The sequence below is a fragment of the Tamandua tetradactyla genome, chromosome 2, assembly GCF_023851605.1.
Source record: "Tamandua tetradactyla isolate mTamTet1 chromosome 2, mTamTet1.pri, whole genome shotgun sequence".
Classification (NCBI taxonomy): Eukaryota; Metazoa; Chordata; class Mammalia; order Pilosa; family Myrmecophagidae; genus Tamandua; species Tamandua tetradactyla.
In genome coordinates this window covers 54,585,659-54,610,320 of record NC_135328.1, presented here as the reverse complement: position 1 = coordinate 54,610,320, position 24,662 = coordinate 54,585,659, and the positions used below count along the sequence as shown (strand labels likewise).

Below are 24,662 nucleotides of genomic sequence, written 5' to 3'. Positions count from 1 at the left end.
CAACTAATCTTCCTAGCCCTTTATTCTTCTCTTCTCCTTCTGGGACACCAGTTATTCTTATATTTATGTACTTTGTTTTGTCCGTCATTTCCCTGAGATTCAATTAAAATTTTTCCATCTTTTTTACCATTTGCTGTTTTGAGAACTTGAAATCAGTTGTCCTATCCTCTAGTTTGCTTATTCTTTCTTCTGCCTCTTCAAATCTGCTGTTGTGTGTCTTAGTATGTTTTTTATTTGATTTACAGCATCTTTAATCTCTGTAATATCTGCTATTTTTCTATTTATTCTTTCAAATTCCTCTTCATGCTCTTCTAGTGTGTTCTTGATCTCCTTTATGTCATTAGCCATCCCATTGATTTGTTTAGTTGAGTTAATGAACATCTTTGATTCGTTGTTCCAATGTCTGTGTCTTCTCTGGTATTTTAATTTGATCATTAGTCTGGGCTGTATCCATCTGTGTCATGACATGTTTAGTGATCTGCTGCTGTCTTCATAGCATGTGAATATCTTAACTGGTTTACTTTGGAAATTGATTTCCTTCAGTAGTCTAAGGCCTTGAATTTGCAGGATGGATGCGGAGCAAGATTCAGGGCATGGGGCGGGGCACAACAGTGTGGTGTTGCATTGCACTACGGGTATAGGTGCAAGTTGGGGGTGCAACACTGGTGCTTATGAGCATGGGCGCCCAGCAGCAGGGAGGATGTGGTTGTGTGGGTGTATGGGTCTGAGGGGCGGGGCCCTGGTGTGCACTGATCTAGGGCATGGGGCCCTTCGTATACATGCGCAGAGCTAGGGCAGCAGGTCAGCATTGTGCCTGAGTGGGCTAGAGGCAGATGTGGCCTGGCTGTGCAGGTCAGCACTTTCCCAGAGCTGGGGGTGTGTGACTGGGGACTATGCGAATGTGCAGATCTGGGGGTGCCGTATACTGCTGTACACTGGCGCAGTGCTCAGGGAGGGCATGGTGATGCTGTGCTACTATATGGGCTGAGGGCGGGTTATAGCCTGGGTATGGAGCTGAGCACCAATGGCCTTTATGTGCTGGCTTTAGGGACTGGGAGGTGGGGCTCGGGAGGGGTGGGGCTAGACATCGCTTGTGCAGGAGAGATGAGTTGGGCTGAGGCAGGTGTGCGTGCTTCAGGTGGGGTTGTGGAGCAGGTATACACGTGAGAGGTTGGTGGTGTGGGGGCTCTTGGAGCTCGGGGAAGGGGAAAAGGTGACAGGGGTCAGGTGCTTGGGTTGTGGGGTAAGTTGTAGATCACGGGGCTGCACTGATGAAGGTAGTATGCTCAAGGAACGTGGCTTGACTTACTTCCTAGTCCCTGTCTCCCTGTCCATGCACTCCTGAGAACTCCAGGCTTCCGCATTAGGCTGCTTGCATCAGCTGGATGATCTCCAGTTCTCTGCTTCTCAGGACACTAACACCCTGGATTGCCATCCCAGTTGCCCTCCCATCCCTTCTCTAGCTGTTCCTTGGAACAGGGTTGAACTTGATCTATCCTATTCTGCCATCTTCCTGGAACTCCCTGGCCTAAATGTTTGGAACATTTGAACATTTGATTAGTTGAAACCCCAGAATAGTTAATGTAATGTCAACATATTCATATTCATCATATATTTTCTGCTTTAAATTTTTAGAAGTCGGGTACCAGAGAGAGGGTTTTGTATTGCTATGAGGCAGCCCTTTATTCCTAAATTTCTCCATTCCATTATTTCTAGGCCTGTGCCATTAGTCCAGCATGGAATTCCAAAGGAATGCCACTTAGGATCAAATTTGAAGACACCTCACACAGTTCTTTATTAAAGAGCAATAAACCTATATTGAACACTTTAAATTTTAATAGATGCTGAGAAAGTATTCTTATTTACCTTTCTTAGGATCCAAGGGATCAGTTTAGTTCAACAAGCATAGTGCATCTCCTGTATATAGGTTGGGTTGCTAGAGAGATCCAGAAATAAGGAAGATGCAGCCCCATCCCCATAGAAACACTACAGTTCATCAGTAGCAGAAGTAAACAATCATAAGAGGGACTCACATTAAGGTACGGTGAATCATTTAATGAGTAAGGGCTTGAAATTAAAGTAAGTAGAAACCCATATGTGGTAGAGTGGCTGGGAAGTCAAGCAGAGCTCCATGGAGGAAAGGGAGCTTGAATTGTGTCTTAAAGGACATTTAGGATTTCAATTAGGAGATAAAGGGCAGGGAAATAATCATAGATGTTCCAAGTAGAGAGAATTGCCTGAACGATGGAAAGCCTAATGTATATTCTGAAAGGTCATCTTGAATGTAAGCACTTAAGAGTTGAGGTCATGGCTAGTGCAATTCCTAATATAACTTATGTGGACAGCTTAATTGAACACCATAAATACATGGAATCTTGAGTAGGGCTTAAGATTTTGTAGGTTTGTCCAGAGTGATGCCCCAATGTATCCCAGAGTGATTTAACAGTGAGCAAAAAAGTATTTGCAAATTCTCCTTGGGGGAATGGTGAGAAAGGGGGAAAATTCAACTTCCCCAGGTTGAATTCTTGATATTCTCACAAGCAGTGGAAACAACCAAAGCAGTAGGCTGAGTCCCCAATCTTGGGTTTTGTTCATATGAAACTTAACCCCGAAAAGGATAGGTCAAGCCTACTTAAAATTAGGCCTGAGAGTCACCCCCAAGAGAGCCCCTTTTGTTGCTCAGATGTGGCCTATCTCTCCAGCCAACACAAGCAAACTCACTGCCCTCCCCCTCTCTACATGCGACATGACTCCCAGGGGTGTGGACCTTCCTGTCAACATGGGACAGAAATCCTAGAATGAGCTAAGACTCAGCATCAAGGGATTGAGAAAACCTTCTCAACCAAAAGAGGGAAAAGCGAAATGAGACAAAATAAAGTGTCAATGGCTGAGAGATTCCAGAGTTGAGAGGTTATGCTGGGGGTTATTCTTATGCATTAAATAGATATCACCTTGTTAGTCAAAATGTAATGGAGAGGGCGGGCCGCGGTGGCTCAGCGGGCAAAGTGCTTGCCTGCTATGCCGGAGGACCTCGGTTCGATTCCCGGCCCCAGCCCATGTAACAAAAACGGAGAAACAGAATACAATAAAACAAGAAAATGTTTAAAAATGTTTCCCTTTCTTCCTTCCTTCCTTCCTTCTATCCTTCCTTCCTTCTCTCTGTCTTTCCTTTAAAAAAAAAAAAAAAAAAAAAAAAAAAAATGTAATGGAGAGGCTGGGGGGAACTGCCTGAAAACGTAGAGCTGTGTTCCAGTAGCCATGTTTCTTGAAGATGATTGTGTAATGATATAGCTTTCACAATGTGACTGTGTGATTGTGAAAATCTTGTGTCTGATGCTTCTTTTATCTACCTTATCAACAGATGAGTAAAACATATGGCATAAAAATAGATAATAGGAGGAACAAATATTAAAATAAATTTAGTAGATTGAAATGCTAGTGATCAATGAAAGGGAGGGGTAAGGGGTATGGTATGTATGAAATTTTTTCTGTTGTCTTTTATTTCTTTTTCTGAACTGATGCAAATGTTCTAAGAAATGGTCATGATGATGAATATGCAACTATGTGATGATATTGTAAATTACTGATTATGTATGTAGAATGGAATGATCATATGTTAAGAATATTTGTGTCTGTTATTTTTTTTTTCAATTTAAAAAAAAAGTTGAGGTCATGAGAGAGATATCTGACAATAGCCAACCCTTCCACTATGTCTCATCAGAACCTCCCACCTTGTAATCAACCAGTCCCCCTACAGCAGCCTTTACAGAAAACCAGCTATATCCTGAGCTTCCTATATCAGGGACTCCTCTCCAGTAGTTCCCACATCCTGCAAGTGGCATAGTCCCACTCCAGCTAATCCTGAGCAGTGCACACCATCAACTTTCTCTTCCCACCTTCCTCTTAGAACTCTTCACCTAGGTCTGCTTGACTAGTTCAATGAAATTGTTAGCTCCTGGTCCATATAATTCCTTTCTTTCCTGATACGTGCCCTTATCCTAAGAGATTTGTACATCTACACAGACGTGTATCCAAACCCTGATATTTGGTCTCTGGGACATTTAGACTAGTTTGATAAAAGAAAGGACTTTGGGGAAAATGACTGACTGACTATGAGACAGAAAAGATATTGAGAACTAGAGCCTTTACAGAGGCCCAAGAGGCTGACTCCTTTGTTTCTGATTCTGTAGTGCCTAGCAGTGGTGTATAGAGTTGCTGATAAGTATTGGAGTAATTTACTCTCCATCCCTCCCAGAAACAGTAGTGGTGCCTGAGCTTTCTGACATGGTGGTAGTGTCCTGCATCTTGTCCCTGAACTCTCTCCCTTGATTGCTTTCTGGGCTCTTATACCCCTTTGGGTCCCAGCTATGCTGTCATTACTACCAAGCAGGAGCTCTGCCCACCTCATTTAGGCTGCCTACCTTCCTCCTCTCCTCTAGCATTGGGTCACTCCAGTTTATCAGCCCTATCTACTCTTGACACTTGAATTCCCATGGGCTGTCTATCTCCTTTTCATATCCCTTCACTGGCTTGCGTTTTCTCTGGCTCTGAACTTTAGTAGTGTGAATCTTGAAAGTTTTAAATTTAGATCCATATTCACTTTGCCCTTGACCAATATTGAGAATCTCTCAGTAACCATTAGGGTTGCTAGTTCCTTCATGAAGTTTAGTGTTGACATTAGAAAACTTACCCTCCTCCAACCCCCAAACTATTTAGCCCTCATTCTTGTTCATCTTTGGGGAAAGAAAGTCAAGTATGTGGTATTACCTTAAGGACTTCGATTAAAAAAAAAAAGTCTGAAGGTCTATAGAGCAGCTGGTATCCCATTCCAGGCAAAATAGTAGTTTTCTGAGATGGTAGACCCAGGTTTTCATGCATCAGCACATATACTCTTTATATATATACATATATATGCATTTTTTTAATTGAAAAATATCCACACATGTTCTCGTCCAACCATATTATGCAATCAGTGACTCACAATATCATCACGTAGCTGTGTATTCTTCACCGTGATCATTCTTAGAACATTTGCATCACTCCAGAGAAAGAAAGAAAAAAGAATTCTTACATTCCCATACCCCCTATCCTCCCTTCCATCAACCCACAGCATTTTAATCTGCCCAATTTTGACCCCTTATTTCATTTCCCCCTATGATTTACTTATTCCCTATCCTTATTTATTTATTTATTTATTTTGCTCATCTCTCCATACCCTGGAAAAAGGAGCATCAGACACATGGGTTTTCACAATCACACAGTTACACTGTAAAAGTTATATATAGTCTTCTTCACAAATCCAGGCTACTGAAACACAGTTCAGCAGTTTCAGGTTCTCCCCTCTGGCCACTCCAATACACCATAAACTAAAAAGGGATATCTATATAATGTGTAACAATAACCTCCAGGATAACCTCTCAACTCTGTTTGAAATCTCTCAGCCACTGAAACTTTATTTTGTCTCATTTCTCTCTTCTCCCTTTTGGTCAAGAAGTGCTTTCTCATTCCCAAGCACTGGAAATGCTGACTTAATGAATATTTGGTTTCTGTGCTGTGCTCATCCCATTACTATGAAAAAGCGAAAGCCCTATCTCCTTGAGACACATAGTAGGCTCCTTAAGTTCCACTAGTGCATCTCTTTTCCTCTTGCTCTCTCCCCCTCCTTCCGCCCTTCCCTTCTTTTCCCCACCCTTGCCCCAATGTCCTAGCAAAGAGTAACCTAGCAGCCATCACAGGCAGTAGGCATTCTTGACTTGTCTAAAGGCCAAACAGGAAAGGAAAGAGATGAAGGAGCAGGTAAAGAAAAGAAAGAGAATGGAGTAGGGAAAGAAAAGAGCTGGCTAATGAAAGAATTGGAAATGAGTCCTGCACAGGGTTCTTCAGCTGCTTGGCTTAAAAAGGTATCTGTCACACTGATGGGAAACATAAGTTCCCACCGCTGTCTATCCCTTGTTTCTTCCCAATGTCATCTTTACTGAATTCTTGTCCTGGCTAGAGCTAGTTACATTGAGAGATGAGAGGGAAGTGTATGATGACAGAAGTGATGACCCGGGGTCTATTTCTCAGAGCTGCATCCTTCCTTGAGGGGCTTTGTTTCATATGCTTGCCTTCATTTTATGGTTTTCTTTCAGAGTGATCCCCTTGCATTGTCAACATAGGAACTGTTTCTCTTTGGAGGGAAAATGAGAACTATGCTTTGGTTACCTACTGTTGGATAACCTCTCTAGGCCTCTCCATCCTACTGTCACCCACAGTTGTCCACCTCATGTAACTCATGTATTATGTAGATGTTTCATGTTATTCAAAGACCCTTCTCTATTTTGGAGGGCTTAGCAGTAGAGTATAACCTACAAGTACTACAAATACAAGTCTTAACTTGGGCCTTAAAACTATTTGTGTGTGTCTTTATCTCCTCACAAGACTATAGGCTCCCTGAGAGTAGGAATTATGTCCCACATGCCTAACCCAGAAACGGTACTCAATCAGTGTTCGTTAAATCTTGCCCTGCCAAATCCACTCCTCTCTCTGTCTCTGCTATTTCTGTGAATGTTCCACCATCCACTGAGTTGCCCAAGTAAAAAATATAGGTGTCAACCTTTAATGTTTCCTCCTACTCCATGCAGATACATAAACACATACACGTAGCCACCAAGGCCTGCTGTCTCTTCCTCATTAATATCCCTTGATTTGGTCCACTTCTCTCCAGCACTGTCACCACTCCCTTGGTCCCAGCCCCTAGCATCTTATCTGAATGGCCAACATGGACTCCTTAATTGACCGTCCTACCTCCATGGTTAGACCCTTTCTCAATGCTATACCAAAGTCAAGTCTCATCGAGTCACTGCAGAATCAGATCTGTTTAGGTTTGCTAAAGCTGCCAGAATGCAATATACTAGAAATAGATTGGCTTTTATAAAGGGAATTTATTAGGTTACAAATTTGCAGTTTTAAGGCCACAAAAATGTCCAAATTAAGGCATCTAGAGAATGATACCTTGACTCTGAGGAAAGGTTGATGGCATCTAGGGTTGCTCTGTCACATGGGAAGGCACATGGGTGGCATCTTTTAGTACTTTGCTCCCTGGTTGTATTGCTATCAGCTTCTGATTCCAGAACTTTCTCTCTGAGTCCTCATTTTCTATTTCCAGGGCATTTTTGTCTCTCTTTGCTTCTCTTGGCTCTGAACTCTCTCCAAAAATGTCTCTCCCTTAAAGGACTCCAACAAGCAGATTAAGACCCGCCTTGAATGGGTAGGTCATATCTCCATGGAAACATCGTAATCAAAAGGTCCCACCCAACCATAGGTCTTCCCCCACAAGATTGGAGTAAAAAACATAGGCTTTTCTGGGGTACATAACAGATTCAAACCAGCACAAGGTCCAACATTTTTCTCAGTCTTCCAAGGTCTTTGTAGGCTACCTCTACCCACCCATCCACCTTCTCACTACTTGCGTACCCTCCCCCTCAACCTTATCTCCCACTTTCTCCTTACTGTATTCATCCCTCCCCGTATATACTTTTCTTCTTCCTCCTACTTTTCCCAGACTTCCGACATCTCCTTCACCCCACCCCATGTTTGCTCCTTACTTGCTTAGTGAACCTGAGCATGGCACCCCAATCTAAGCCTCCATTTCTCCTTTTGTCCACTGGAGGACTGAAATTGTTGTGGTGATTAAAGGAAATCTCATATAAAGCATTTGACATAGTACATTGTATACAATCAGCATTTAGTAAAAAGATAGGTGTTATAATATTTACTATTATTACATTAAGTTAGGTTGTTTCTTTTTTTCTTTTGCAATGTTTAAGTTCTTCTCAAGATTTTAAGTTCTCTGAGAATAGGAACTTGCAGCTTTGCTGTATAGCTCAGGGCCTTTTAGTGGACAAGTGGGGAGTGCTCTGTAATGCTCTAAACTGTGAGGATTTTGATTCACTCAGAAGCAGGGAGTCCTCTAGCAACTAAAAGTTTTTCCCAGTTTTCTTCCTCAGCCTCCACCATCATGTACATCTTTTTCTGCTTTCCCAACATTTTAACCGAGCCACCTAATGCCAAAACATGATGCATTGATTCCATACTGTGGCCAAGAGCCCATTTTCTTCCTCACTTCTCCTCACTGCTGACCCAAATGGTCTGGCTGCTGAATAAGAGTTTTAAACATAGTCTGTCTGCTAGGCCCTTGAAATATGGTTTAGCTTTTCCAGTATTTCATCCTATACTTTTCTACCCTTCCTGAAAGACCCAAGGTTCTTGTGCAGCCAGCTCTATCTCTGAAGTGCTGAAATCCTGATTAGACTCTACTGAGGCAGCCTTATAGAACGAGATACACTCAGACCAGCAGTCTTCCAGATTCCTAAGATCCAAAATGGAGACTGTAGAGCCTTCATTTGTATAGACCCCCAGCACTGTAGATTATGACCTGCTCTCAGGAGTGAGTATGCCTTGCCCTGCTGAAGACAGCAGGGAACATGCAAGGAGGGCAGGGCTTGTCGGAACCCCATCAATGAGAAGAGAACTTGGAGAACCTTTCCTTGAGCACTCTCACAGGCAATAGCTATGTTTCAGAAGGCACACCATTTCCACCCTACCCACAGCCCCACTTCTAAAGACTTTCTTATTGCGAACTCTTTTGTTCACTGCCTTTTGGATGGTCATTGTCCTCAGATCAGCTTTGTACATAGGAATTTCATTGTAGCAACTTACTGCAGGAGTTCTTCTGACGCTATGACAGTCTAATTGGTCAGGCACTAAACAGATCCCTCCATTCCTTGTTATGCCATGTGACAAGAACCCTTGAAAACAGTGTTCCACACACTTTGACTATTGCCTTTAACTTTCACATTGTCCAGCTGCTTGTCTGCTTGTCAAAGGTCCTTCCTTACTTCTCTGTGATTGAATGTTTTGCCTCTTTTCTAGAGATCGAGAAACAGAACAGGGAAGCTAAGCTAGAGCCAAGATTAGAATCCAGATCCCCATCATGAAAAATATAGTGTTATGTTGAAACTTACAAACTGCTTAAATACCAAATAGATATTAGGATCTGGTAAAGCTGAATAAGAAGTTCGTAGACTAGATATTGAGAGGCATGTTTTTGTCCTTTGTATTCTGAAGCATTATAGAGTATAGCTACAGGTTCTAAGTAGAGTTCTAAGAATAACTATAAATTACAGCCCCCATTGTGCCATTGTTTAGATCTGAACTGAGTAAAGATATATCAGTCAGATTTCTAGCACTAAATTTGAATCATTTTTGATGTGTACTAAATCTTTTTCTATAAAGAGTTGAATTCTAGGAGGTTTTGCAAATGTCCAATTAACCTTGAAGCCCTGGGCCATGAATATTGTGTTTTCAAAGAATAAAGGGGAAGATATTTTTTTGGACTGACATAAGACTAAGCTGCCCTTTTTTGCTTAGGTTAATGAGATCTCATCATTCACATAATATACCCAAGGAAAGTGGCTCTCCTTTCCAGTAGCAAAGAGAAAATAGCCTGTGAGAGATTTCAAATACAGGTGCTCCCCACCCTAAACCTCAGAATTTACCACTTAGCTTTGAAAATTCACCTTTTGACATAAAGTGTAGTTATTGTTATAAATTAATACAAGAACATCAAAGAAGAAAGTGGCCTCCAGACCTGAGGTAGAACCATCAAAGGTTGGCTTTCATAAACAATTAATTGGGACTAGGAAGGAGAAGATGAAGCCATAAGTCTTCCCTCCAGTTTGCCAAATTGAGTAACAAGGAATATTATCAAGGGTCCTTCCAGTTGACTTAGCACTGATCATGTCCCATCTCTGTAAGAACCAAATCAGACATGCTTCTCTTTAGGCAAGTCCTCCGCAGGAAATTGTGTGGGGTGTTGTGCTGTAGCTATAAGCTTGGATTCCTTCCAAAATAAATAAATTAGGAGCCCTATTATGTTGACACTTGCAGTTCCTGGTTGAAAGAAGCATGCCCTGAGCACAAGATCAGTGTTGAGCTGTAGTTCCCAGTGATTCTCCTTAGAGGAAGAAAACCTAAACTGCACTAGAAAAGCATTTTCTTTAATGTGTGTTTTCTCACAAATGATGGATAAAAATTTAAGCCCCCAAACCAACTGTCTACTAGCTTATCTGTTTTGCTAAGTAGTGTCCAAAAACACTGAAGTCATAAGCCTTTACTAGAGCCAAAATTATGCAGTAATGACCAATCTCTGGCATCTTCTATACTTCCCAAACACTTCACTAAAACAGTGAGTCCATTCATTTAAATTATCACATTTCCCTGTAATTCATATTGTTAAAAGTTCTCCAAAGTTTGAAGCTCAAGCCACAATCGAGTAGTCATTTGTGTCAAAATCCTTTAGCCTGTGGCTCTAGACTTCATCTGTCATAATCAAATTGACTTCTCAGGCACCTCTAGTCTCACAAGAATTAAATGAAATGTCTATTATATTGAGAAATCAGACTTTTTATAAATAAATATGCTTTTTGCTTTCTAGCCAACACAGCACAGGCCCCAACCCTAGTCATTTCTCATGCCATGACTATAATGGAAAGAGTGTCACTGAAGATTGGTGGTACCTAGCCAGCTTCTGGTAGATTTGCTTTTTAATGAAGAGCCACACACTAACATATATAAGATCAACAGGTTCATCATCTTTTAAGAGTCAGAAGACTCTTGGTGGTTCTTTCCAGGGTGTATTTCCAAAAGAGCAGGGTGCTGGTTCCAGTGTCTCTCACAAGGTCAGGCCTTTTGCCTGCCTGTCCATGGAACACCTTGATTAATGCTCTCTGCATCCTTGGATTATATATCAACTTTCATCTCACTGCCTTTTGCATGCTCATCATCACAAAACACTCATATACCAGAGCAGTGTTCATAGGGCTTTATTCTGCAGATCTGAAGTCTGTCACATTCCCAGAATACTTTTCATTTGTTCAAATGTACTGAGTATGATACAGGATATCCCAACATCACCTCTTACCAGCCGTGGGTTTTTAAAGATGTGACTTACCCTCCCAACCTCAGTTTCTTCATGATTGTAAAAAGGATCATAAGAGCACCTCATCTGATCAGCACCTTATCTGGCCAGCAGTAAGCATTCAATAAAAACTAATTGTCATCATCATCATCCTTAAGATGCAGTCCTTGTGGCATTGTGACTGATTATATGAACAGGGTTGGCATTAGGGGCCAGACACCTCCTCTACCCCAGCCCAGCCCTGCCTCCTGCCTTCCATTCTCTTTCTCAGGAACTTGCTCTGGCACTCCCAGACCTTCTGCAGAAATTTGCAGATCTCCAGATGGGCAACCCCTCATGTTATAAAATCCTCAGCCCAAACAGTCTTACTATAGATATAAATAAAAATTCCTGCTGTAGAAAATATAGCAGCTCATCAGAAGCAAAGCTGGGTACCAGCCAGATCCTAAAATAAATTTCAAGCTGTGGTTAAGTGATATTTCTGTTCAGTAGCCAGCTCTGCCTTTCTCCCTGCCTATATGAATAAATATGCTCTTAAAGGAACTTCGGGGAATCAGTAGAGACTAGGCCTTGTTGAGAATGGCATGATAATGAGCCCTGTTGCAGCTTGGCTCTTGGTGATTAGAGATCATTTCCTTCTACCTCCCTGCCCCCTTAAAGGTACTTTTCAGGCTTGGCTCCTGTCCCAGTTTGACTGCATAGCTTAAATACCAAAGCTGCTCACAGGCAAGGAGCTGCTGAAGGAGGGACAGGAAAGGGCGGGATGGGGCAGGCCAGGACCCTTTGTCCAAGAGATGTGATATCAAGAATCCCTCCTTTTCTCCTGGATGGCTGCCCCTTTCTTCAGCAGTTTACACCCCTAGTGGCATCTCTGAGCCCCTCTTCCTAGTCTCACACTGGACCTGAACCATACCATGCTCATTAATAAAGACACGCTGTTCCAGGCAATATTCTGCGCTCTTTAGTTGATAATAACAGCAATAGAATCAATTCCTAAGTATTTGTTGAGCAAATATGTATTGGGCCCATATCAAATGCCTCAGCTCTGTTTCTTCAGAGTTGTTCCTACACTGATACTTTGGAGGACATTGAGTGCTTGCCACATGCCAGCAGTGTCCTAAGGATTGATAGGGGATTATCTCATTGCATCCACACAGAAACCCTGTGAGATAAATGCTTTTTTTTCAGTGTTTTTTTAGTTCATGCAAGAACTTATTTATATTTGTAGTATTAATCAGTGGGACACATGGATCTGTACAATCCCTTTCAATCATGTTCACCTTCAATATGGTAATGTTACTTATAAGTAACATTACTTATAACATTACTTATAAGTTACTTATAAGACCCACTAATGAACTGCCTTCACTTCTATCTATTCCCTTACATTTGAGTTCAGCCTCATTAGCTAACTGTTCACCAGTCTCTGGCTTCTCATTCTTATAGGTGTGAGGCAGTGTCTGTCTCATTGCAGTCTTGATCTGCATGTCCCTTATAGCTGATGAAAATGAGCATCTCTTCATGTGCTTTTGAGCCATTTGTATTTGCTCTTCAGAAAAATGCCTATTCTATCTTTAGCCCATTTCATAATTGTGTTTGTTCTTTTGTTGTTGAGTTGTATGATTTCTTTTTGAATATAGTATATCAAACATTTATCTTAGGGGTGAGTTCCAAATATTTTCTCCCATTGAGTTGGCTGCCGCTTCACCTTTTTGACAGTCTTTTGAGGTGCAGAATCGTTTGATTTTGAGGAGTTCCCATTTATCTATTTTTTCTTTTGTTGCTTGTGCTTTGTATATAAAGTCCAGGAAGCTACCTCCTATTACTAGGTCTTAAAGATGTTTCGCTACATTTTCTTCTAGAAGCCTTATGGAACTAGTTCTTATATTTAGGTATTTGGTCCACTTTGAGATAATTTTTGTATAGGATGTAAGGTAAGGGTCCTCTTGCATTCTTCTGGCTATTGATATCTAGTTCTCCCATGCCCATTTATTGACAAGACTGTTTTGTCCCAGTTCAGTGGATTTGGGGCCTGGTCAAAAATCATTTGACCATAGATTTGGTGGTCTATTTCTGCACTCTCAATTTGATCCCATCAGTACTTCTATCTTTTGGCCACTGTGACTTTATAATAAGTTTTAAAATCAGAAAGTGTTAATCCTCCCACTTTGTTCTTCTTTTTTAGGATGTTTTTAGCTATTCAGGGTCACTTTCCCTTCCAGATGAATTTGGTAACTTTTTTCCCAAGTCTTCAAAGTAGATCATTGGAATTTTGATTGGTACTATGTTGAATCTGTAGATCAATTTGGGTAGAATCAACATCTTAACTATGTTTAACCTTCCTATCCATGAGCAGGGAATGTCTTTACACCTATTTAGATCTTCTTTGATTTCTTTTAGCAATGTTATGTAGTTTTCTATGTACAAGTCCTTTATGTCCCTAGTTAAGTTCATTCCTAGGTCCTTGATTCTTTTAGTTGCTATTTTGAATGGAATTTTGAAGTGTTTTGTCTGATATTGGTATAGCTACTCCTGCTTTCTTTTGATTACAGCTTGCATGGAACATCTCTTTCCATCCTTTCACTTTAATCTATTTGTATCCTTGTATCTAAGATGAGTCTCTTGTAAGCAGCACATATAGCTGAATTATATTTCTTAATCCATCCTGCCAATCTGTATCTTTTCATTTGTAAGTTTAGTTTGTTAACAGAGTTATTACTGAAGAGACATTTCTTGAGTCCACCATCTTGTCTTTTGTATTTTATTTGTTAGATCTATATATTCTTTTCCCTCTTTCCCTTTTTATCCTCTAAGTTACCCTAACTGGTACTCTTCAATTCTGTGCCCTCCTCCAGACCTCCCTCTCATGTCTTCTTTTTTTTTTAGGCCAATAAACTCCCTTTAGTATTTCTTGTAGGGCCAGTGTCTTGTTGACAAATTATTTCAGGATTTGTTTGTTTGTGAAAATGTTGATCTCTCCCTCAGTTTTGAAGGACAATTTGACTGGGTATAGAATTCTTGGCTGGAAGTCTTTCTCTTTCAGGATCTTAAATATATCATACCAAGGCCTTCTCGCCTCCATAGTGCCATTTGAATAGTTTTATGTGATTTCCCTTCTGTGTAGTACCTTGTTTTCCTGCCGCTGTTTTCAGGATGTTCTGCTTCTCTTCAACATTTGACAGATTGATTAGTATGTGTTTTGGGGGAAGCCTATTTGGATTTATTCTATTTGGGGTTCGTTGAGCTTCTTTGATTTATAGGGCATGAAGGATTTTATGTTGGAAAGTTTTCCCCTATTATATTCTCAACTAATCTTCCTAGCCCTTTACTCTTCTCTTCTTCTTCTGGGATACCAGTGATTCTTATATTTTTGTATGCTTTGTTTTGTCCGTCATTTCTCTGAGATCCTAGTCACATTTTCCCATCTTTTTGCATTTGCTGCTTTGAGTGTTCAAAATCAGTTGTCCTGTCCTCTAGTTTGCTTATTCTTCTCTTCAAGTCTGCTGTTGTGTGTCTCTAGTATGTTTTTTATTTGATCTACAGCATCTTTAATCTCTGTAATATCAGCTATTTTTCTATTTATTCTTTCAAATTCCTTCTTATGCTCTTCTAGTGTCTTCTTGATCTCCTTTATGTCATTAGCCATCCCATTTATTTTATTTAGTAGAGTTATATGAACATCTTTGATTATTTGTTCCAAAGTCTGTATTTCCTCCGGTATTTTAATTTGGTCATTAGGCTGAACTATATCTATCTGCATCATGATATGCTTAGTGATCTTCTGTTGTCTTCATGGCATGTAAATATCTTGATTGGTTTATTCTGAAAGTTGATTTCCTTCAGTAGTCTAAAACCTTGTATTTGCAGGGTGGATGTGGAGCAGGATGCAGGGCACAGGGCAGGGTGCAGCAGTACAATGATAATGCTGCAGTGCAGATATAGGTGCAGGTTAGGGACACTGCTCTGGTGCCTGTGAGCATAGGGTGCGGGTTACAGATTGTGGAGGTACAGTGCAGGAGCCAAGGGTATGCCGTACAGCCCAGGCAGACCTTGGAGTGCTGGAGCAGGGTACAGTGTGGGATACACAGAGGTAGACCACTGTGGGAGGCAGATGGGGAGGCTGTGTGGATGCATGGGGGCTGGTGTGCAGGTGGGATGTTGGTGAGTGCGTGGAGTGTGGGGGTCGTGGACATCAGGGTGTAGGGTGGGTAGCACAGGGGTCAAGGCTGGGTCTGGGTGTGTTTTTTCACAGGGGGAAAGGGGCAGGCACAGGTCTCTGAGACTGTGGGATGTGGGGAGTGGGGGTGCCAGGTGGGTGGTGCCCTACCACAGGTATACAGATGTGGAGGAGGTTGGAACAGGTGTTGCATGCATGTGCAGGGCGGGGGCTGTGTAACACACATTCACCCATGAGCACCTGCCAGGAGTGGGAGCAGGGCGCTTATGCCAGGGGTTGGACAAGTGTGCATGTTTGTGGGGCAGGAGGTTGGGATGCACTCAAAAAGTCAGTAGAGGAAAGCGAGGGCACCCAGTGGCAGGGAAGATGTGGCTGTGCTGGTGCAAGGGTCTGAGGAGCGGGGCCCTCGTGTGTGCTGGTCTAGGGAGTGGGGACCCTTCAGAGCTCAGGGGCAGTGGGCCACGGTTGCACCTGCATGGGCTCAGAGCAGGTGTGGCCCAGAGCTGGGGGGCATGACTGCAGGCTGTGTGTGTGCGTGGATCTGGGAGGGCTGTAAACTGATGTGCGCAAAGCTGGGGTAGTTGGCGGGGGTGGGTAGGGGTTGTTGCATGACTGTGTAGGCTGGGGTTGTGTATAGCCTGTGTATAAAGGTAAGGCCCACAGCCTTTATGCACTGCTGACTGCCTTCAGGGGGCAGGGAGGAGAAATTGGGTCTTGGGAGGGGCAGGCGAGACCGTGCTTGCACAGGAGAGTTGGGTTCGGCTGGGGCAGGCATGTGTGCACTTGGGGTAGGGCTGGGGGGCAAGAAGGGGTTAGTGGGGTGGAAGCACTTGGAGCACAGGGAGAAGAGAGCAGGTGATGGTGTTCAAGTGCATGGAATGTGGGATGAGTTGTGGGTTGCTGGGCTGTACCAGTGAGGATAATGCATTTAAGGAACATGTCTTACTTCCTAGTCCCAGTCTCCCTATCCGTGCACTCCTGAGGGCTCCGGGCTTCCATTTGGAAAGGGGTGCATTAGGCTGTTTACACCAGCTGGACAGTCTCTGGTTCTCTGTGTCTCACTTTTTCAGATTTTGCAACCAGGGCCTCTCTGTGTGGTATAAAAGACCCTCCCAGGTCACTTACACCCTTGAATCGCCATCTCAGTCATCTTCCCTTCCCTTCTCTAGCTGTTCCACAGAGCAGGGATGAACTTGACCTATCCTATTCTGCCATCTTCCCGGAACTGCAAATGCTGTTCTTTTCATCTCCATTTTAAAGATGAAGATACCAAGGCCAAAAACCTAAGTGACTTGTCTAGGGTCATTTGGGTAGAAAGAAATAGTGCAGTATCTGAGCCTATGACTGTCTGACTTGAGAATATGTACATTCTTATAGCAATTACACTCTAACATCTCCCAGAAAAGGCATCCATGGTTTGGGAGTCCCCTTCTCTGAAAAGATCAAAATTTCTTAAACATACCATATGATCATTTATGAAGCTAACTCTCAAACTTGATACATTTTGTAATTATGCAAAAAATATATATATGAGGCAGACACTGAAAAGAGAAATAGACGCTTCTACCATAATAGTTGGAAACTTCAATTCCCCACTCTCATTAATGAATACAAAATCTAGACAGAGGATCAATAAAGAAACAGAGAATTTGAACAATACAATAAATGAACTAGACTTAACAGATGTTTACTGAACACTCCACCCCAAAGCAGCAGGATACAACTTTTTCTCAGGTGGTCATGGATCATTCTCAAGGAGAGACCATATGCTGGGTCACAAAGCAAGTCTCAATAAATTTTAAAAAATTGATATCATAGAAAACACTTTCTCAAATCATAAAGCAATGAAGTTGGAAGTCAAGAACAGGCAGAGGGCCAGAAAATTCCAAATATATGGAAGCTCGGCAACATACTCTTAGACAACTAGTGGGCCAAGGAAGAAATTATAAGAGAAATCAGTAGATATTTCAAGGCAAATGAATATAAAAACACAACATATCAAAATTTATGAGATGCAGCAAAGGCAGTGCTAAGGGAAATTTATTGCCTTAAATGTCTATATTGAGAAAGAAGAAAGCAAAAATCGAGGAATAACTAGATAAAGAACTGCAAACTAAACCCAAAGCAAGCAAAAAGAAAGAAATAAAGAAGATTAGAGTAGAAATAAATGAAATTGAGAACATGAAAACATTTGAGAAAATCAACAAAACCAGAAGTTGGTTCTTTGTGAAAATCAATAAAATTGGTGGACCCTTAGCTAGACTGACAAAAAGAAAAAGAGGATGCAAGTAAATGAGATCAGAAATGGAAGAGGAGGCATAAACACTGTCCCCGCAGAAATAAAGGAAATAATGAGAAGATATTATGAGCAACTATATGCTAATAAACTAGACAATGTAGATGAAATGGACAACTTCCTAGAAAGGCATGAACAACCAATATTGACTCAAGAAGAAATTGATGAACTCAACAAATTAATCACAAGTAAAGAGATTGAATCAGTCATCAAGAAGCTCCCAAAAGGGCAGGCCATGGTGACTCAGCAGGCAGGAATGCTTGCCTGCGATGCCAGAGGATCCGGGTTTGATTCCCGGTGCCTGCCCATGTAAAAGAAGCTCCCAAAAAAAGCAGTCTAGGACTAGATGACTTCATATGTGAATTCTACCAAGCATTCAAGAAAGAATTAGTACAGTCCTGCTCAAACTCTTCAAAAAAATTGAAGCGTAGAGAAGGTGACCTAACTCATTCTATGAAGCCAACATCACCCTCATACCAAAGCCAGACAAAGATATTACAAGAAAGGAAAATTACAGACCAGTCTCTCTAATGAATATAGATGCAAAAATCCTCAACAAAATTCTGCAAATCAAATCCAGCAGCACATTAAAAGAATTATACACCATGACCAAGTGGGATTTATTCCAGGTATGCAAGGATGGTTCAATATAAGAAAATTAATTAATATAATGCACCATATTAACAAAAAAAAAACCACATGATCATCTAGATTGACTCAGAAAATGTATTTGACAAAATTCAACATCCTTTCTTGATGAAAACACGTCGAAATATAGGAATAGAAGGGAGCTTCTTCAACATGATAAAGGGAATATATGAAAAACTCATACCTAACATCATCCTCGATAGGGAAAGATGGAAAGCTTTCCCCCTAAGATCAGGAACAAGACAAGGATGTCCACTGTGACCATTGCTATTCAACATTGTGCTGAAAGTTCTAGCCAGAGCAGTTAGACAAGAAAAAGAAATAAAAGGCATCCAAATTGGAAAGGAAGAAGTAAAACTCATTATTTGCAGATGATATGATACCATATGTTGAAAATCCTGAAAAATCCACAACAAAACTACTAGAGCTAATAAATGAGTACAGCAGAGTGATAGGGTACAAGATCAACATCCAAAATCAGTAGTGTTTCTATACACTAGTAATGAGCAATCTGAGGAGGAAATCAAGAAAAAAATTCCATTTACAAAAGAAGTCAAAGATTAAAATAAATTTAACCAAGGGTAAAAGACCCGTACACAGAAAATTACAAGAAATTGCTAAAAAAAATCACAGAAGAACTAAATAAATGGAAGGGCATACCATTTTCATTAATTAGAAGACTAAATATAATGAAGATGTCAGTTCTACCTAAATTGATTTATAGAAATACAAAACCAATTAAAATCCCAAAAACTTACTTTGCAGAAATAGAAAAACCAGTAACCGAATTTATTTGTGAGGGCAGGGTGTCCCAAATAGTTAAAAATATCTTAAGAAAGAAAAATGAAGTAGGAGGTCTCACGTTACCTGACTTTAAAATATATTATGAAGCTATAGTGGTTAAAACAGCATGGTGCTGGCATAAAGATAGATATACTGACCAATGGAATCAATTAGAGTGTTCAGATATAGACCTTCTCCTCTACGGACAATTGATCTTTGAAAGCAATCAAGCCAACTCAACTGGGGCAGAACAGTCTCTTCAATAAATGGTACTTGGAGAACTGGATATCCACATGCAAAAGAATGAAAGAGGATCCATATCTCACACCCTATACAAAAATTAACTCCAAGTGAATCAAAGACCTAAACATTAGACCTAAGATCATGGAACTTTTAGAAGAAAATGTAAAGAAATTTCATATAAAACTTGTAATAGGAGGCAGTTTCCTAGACCGTACACCTGAGGCACGAGCATTGAAGAAAGAAATAGATAAATGGGAACACTTATAGATATATTCTATAAATATATAAATTCTATATATTAAATAGATAAATTCAACACTTTTGTGCATCAAAGAACTTTGTCAAGAAAGTGAAAAGGCAGACTTATGCAATGGGAGACAATATTTGGAAACCACATATCAGATAAGGGTCTAGTATCCTGAATATATAAAGAGATTGTTTAACTGAACAACAAAAAGACAAACAACCCAACTTAAAAATGGGCAAAAGACATGAGCAGACACTTCTCAGAAGAGGAAATACAAATGACTAAAAGACAAATGAAAAGATGTTCAACTTTCCTGGCTGTTAGGGAAATGCAAATCAAAACCATAATGAGATATCATCTCATACCCACCAGAATGGCCATTATCAAAAAAAAAAAGAAAATGACAAGTACTGGAGAGAATGTGGAAAAGAGGCACACTTATCCACTGTTGGTGGGAGTGTAAAATGGTACAACTGCTGTGAAAGGCAATTTGGTGGTTCCTCAGGAAGTTAAGTATAGAATTGCCATATGATCCAGCAATCCCATTGCTTAGGTATCTATGAAGAGGACATGAGAGCAAAGACACAGACATTTGCACATCAATGTTTATAGCAGCATTATTTACAATTACCTAGAGATGGATACAGCCCAAATATCTATCAACAGATGGGTGGCTAAAGAAGCTGTGGTATATGCATGCAATGGAATATGATGCAGATATAAGACAGAATAAAGTCGAAGCATGTAACAACATGGATGGACCTTGAGGACATTATGCTGAGTGAAATTAGCCAGAAACAAAAGGACAAATACAGTATGGTCTCACTGATATGAACTAACATTGAGTGAACTTGGAGAATTTAGGTTAAGAACACAGGTTATCCGGATATAGAAAAAGGGTAGAGATTGGGCAGTTGGTACTGAAGGAATACAGATTGTGCAACAAGACTGATTATAGAAATTCAGATATGGATAGCACAATATGTAGCACAATAATGTGAGTACACTGAATGAAGCTTAATGTGAGTATGGTTCAGGGAGAAGGGGCACATGTGAAATCAGAAGGTAGGATAGAGGATAAAGACAGAGATGGTATAATTTAGGAATGCCTGGAGTGTATAATGATGGTGATTAAATGTACAAATTAAAAAATGTTTTTACGGAAGGAAAAATAAGGAATGTCAGTATTACAGAATGTTGAAAATAGATGGTATATGGAAAAAAAAATGCAATCAATGTAAGCTAGGGTCTATAGTCAACAGTAACATGGTAATATGCTTCCAGTGAATGTAACAAAGGCATTATACCAAAACTAAATGTCAGCAGGTGGGGGCATTGGAAAAGGGGTATGGATTCTTTGTGGGAGAAAAGGAAATATCTTCAGATAGAGTATGGTGGTAAAGGCATGTCTGTCTATACACTTATACTAGATTGTATGATATGTGAATAAAACTTTTAAAATGGTTAGAGAGAAAGAAGTACTAAAGAAAATGTGAAGAAAGAAATGTACCTATTCACTGTCAATAAGGAAATGAGAGGTGCAGCCCCTTGGAGGGCAGTGTGGTGGTTCCACAGGAGGCTAGGGGTGGGTTTACCATATGATCCTGAAACCCCATTGTTCAGTATATACCTGGTGGAACTGAGTGTGCAGACACAAATGGACATTTGCACACTGGTGTTTCTGGCAACAGTGATTTTGAATCACATTGAATGGAGGTGGCCTAAGGGTACAATGACCAGGGAATGGAAGGGGGCACTATGGTGTATACATACATTGGACTACTGAGCCTCAGCAAAAAGGAATGAAGTTGTGAGACTTGCAACTAGATGAATGAACCGTAAGAAGTGTGTGTTGAATGAAATGTCAGGAAATAAAAGACAAATATTATGCCTCAATTATATGGACTAACATGATGTAAAAACACAGTGAACTAAAGTCAAGAGCACAGGTTATCAGTAGGGGCTTATTGTAAAGGGTCCTAGATTGTAAGCTTTTACAGCAGTCATATATATTCAGGAGGTATAATTGTTAATTCTCAATTCTGAGATACTGAGCTGTTTGTATATAACCTGGTCTTTTCCAGAAACTTTGGGTATTTGTGTGACACCTGAGACTCAGAGTCAGAGCTCTGAAGCTATGAAAGTCAGCAGTACCCCATACAAGAATGGTTTAAGAAGTTGAGAAAGTGATCTGACATCAAATAGAGATGTGAGTGAAGCTGAACTGGATAGGACTAAGATATATCAGAAGACTGGATAAAGGATGATATCGTCCATATCTTAAAATTTCATCTTCTGTGTAAGACTAAAGGGAGAGATGTTTATTTTTGTGCAAAATTTATATTTCAAATCATGTATTTCCTAATTTAACTTGAATGGTCAGTTTAGATGAACATCATAAGTACAGGAAATCTTGAAAAGGGCGTTGGATTTTGTTGGTTTGCTCAGGTTAGTGTGATGTCCCGATAAATCCCAGAGTGATTTGGGCAGTGAATAAAGACGTTATTTGCAGGGTCCCCTTAGGGGAATGGGAAGAAAGGGGGAAAGATTCAACTTCACATTTGGAGAATTTGTGAACTCTCGCAAGCAGTGGGGACAGTCAAATCAATAAACCAAGCCCCTGATCTTGTGTTTTGCCCCAATGAAGCTTATTCTTGCAAAGGACAGGCTAAGCCTACTTAAAATTAGGTCTAAGAGTCACCCCCCAGAGAACCTCTTTTGTTGCTCAGATGTGGCCTCTCTCTCTAAGCTGACACAGTAAGGGAACCCGCTGCTGTCCCCTCCTACACTGGACATGACTCCAGAGGTATGAATTTCCCTGGCAACATGGAACATAAATCCTAGGATGAGCTGGGACCCAGTATCGAGGGATTGAGAAAACCTTCTTGACCAAAAGGGAGAAGGAAGAAATGAGAAAAATAAGGTACCAATGGCTGAGAGATTTCAGAGTCAAGAGGTCATCCTGGAGGTTATTCTTATGCATTATATAGATATCCCTTTTCAGTTTATGGTGTATCTGAGTAGCTAGAGGAAAGTACCTGAAACTATAGCTGTGCTCCAGTAGCCATGTATCTTGAAGATGACTGTATGAAGATATAACATTTACAGTGTGACTGTATGATTGTGAAAACCTTGTGTCTGATGTTCCCTTTATCTAGGGTATGGGTAGATGAGTAAGAACTATGGATAAAAGGAATAAATAAATAATAGGGAGAAACAAAGGTTAAAATATATTGGGTAGATGGAAATGCCAGTGGTCAATGAGAGGGAGGGGTAAGGGATATGGTATATATGAGTTTTTTTCTTTTTATTTCTTTTTCTAGAGTGATGCAAATGTTCTAAAAAATTATCATAGTGATGAATATATAACTGTGTGATGATACTGTGAGCCATTGATTGTACACCATGTATGGAATGTTTGTATGTTAAGAATGTCTGTGTTTGTATGTTGTTTTGTTAATAAAAGTATTTATAAATAAATGAATAAATAAGGTGTTTAATTATTACAGGGCATGCCTAAGTGCTATATGAGCTTACATGGTGGGGAAGGGTAATAGTGAACATACATGAAAATAGTTCAGGACTCCAGAAAGAATTGACACTTATGTGAATCATAAACTAAGTGGCAGTGAGTAGGTGGATTTGTGGCAAGGAGAGAGGTAAATCTCATGCAGAGCCTGGAAGTTGGGAATGATCTGACAGATCTGAGGATTTGGGGACTTGCATGAGAGACTGAAACCACTGCCTGAAACAAGATGATGGGAGTTGGGGTGGGGTCCTAGGACCATGCCAATGCATTCCACTTATCTTCTCTGAGGGCCTTCCCAGCCAGTGAGGAAGTCTCTTTATGGGGTGAATATCCTTTGGAAATGAAATGGAGAACCCCAAAAGCCAAACACTTTACCCTACTGCCATCCACAAGTAGACCCAGAATGAGGTTCCCAGCTACCTTTGCCTCTTGCTTACCTGGATGGCTGTCTTTGATAGTCTCTATTAAAGGTTGAAATGAAATGTGTAACCTGGCAGGCAAGAGCACTGCAGTGAGCTTGGGGTGTTAGAGTGCAGAGTTGAAGGATCTGATCACTGAGCATTTCTTTAAAAAAAAAAAAAAAAAAAAAAAAGCATGTATACAGAACTCTCATTTCTAGAAGGTTTCAGAGTATTGAGTACTAGTTGGTCCACAACATGTATGACTCTTTGACTAATTCATTTAACCATATATAAAGTTTGGCCTTGAAAATTTGCAACTTAGTTCGAAATACATAAGAATGAGTAGGTACCTAGGGCAAGTATCCTAAGTCTGATATAAACCAAAAGCTGCTGGAGTCCGGAGGGATAAGACGGCCTTGGTTTCACTGTGGAAGGAGTAAGGGCTTTAGATTCTGATCAACACTGCCAAGAAGGGACTAGGGATGTCAGCACAACTGGATGATGGATTGATTGTCTCTTGAACTGCAGCAGCTCTCTGTCTAGGTTAAAGAGTAACTTTGCAAAACTGCTTAAGAATATGAACAATTTTGACCTCCTGTTAGTTTAAAATTTCATTGCTTCTTCCTCCTTTTCCTTGTGTCCATGGGCTCTGAAAATCCTGTGCAATGACAAATGCAGAGACCATTTGGTTGAGTACATGTGTACATTTGTATCGGCTTTGACTTTCATCATATTCTAGCAATCCACAATGGTCAAGTAAGCCCAGCAAGGGCTTCAGACCTGCTGCCTTCCATGTACTCTTCTCCCATTCCCCATGACAGTTAGCAGAGCAAAATGACATCATTGGATTTTCGACCAAGTGGCCACTGGTCCCAGAGCTTCTCTGTCAATCCTCCTGCAGGAGAGTTGGGCCTGAGAATGCTCACTGGATCTAAGAAGGTCTGGAGCCTTCACTGTCACTTCTCAGCCTGATCTCAGACTTTTCTCTGATGAGATTTTGGAGGAATTTAGCTATTCAGTTCCAAGCTGTCATCAATAGCGTTGTAGGAACACCTCACCTGTTTAAAGAGAAAAGACTGGGTAAGGAAAGGAAATGAACTCATAGAAATTATTAGTGTTTTGATAACGCTATTCTTCCAACCATTTTTAGGGCTTAAGCCCTTTCCTTCTAAAAAGATTTGAGGTGAATTAAAATATTTAAAAGACTTCAGTATTGATTTTTAAGGGATAAACTCAAAGAGATTCATACTAAAGATTCAAAATGAGTAGAAACAACCAGATATTTGATTACATACTTTGAATTTAGCCATAACATTCCTGAAAGAACAAAAAGGCAATAGACTGGGTTGTGTAGGTTTAATTTTCTGATGAAGCAGAG

At 40.6% G+C, this 24,662-nt stretch overlaps 1 protein-coding gene across 5 annotated transcripts in view; it reads left to right on the top strand.

The window, feature by feature from the left end:
* The window catches only part of RAPGEF1 (Rap guanine nucleotide exchange factor 1), a 195,786-nt gene that overhangs the window by 143,410 nt on the left and 27,714 nt on the right, over positions 1 to 24,662 (top strand). The window lies entirely within an intron of this gene.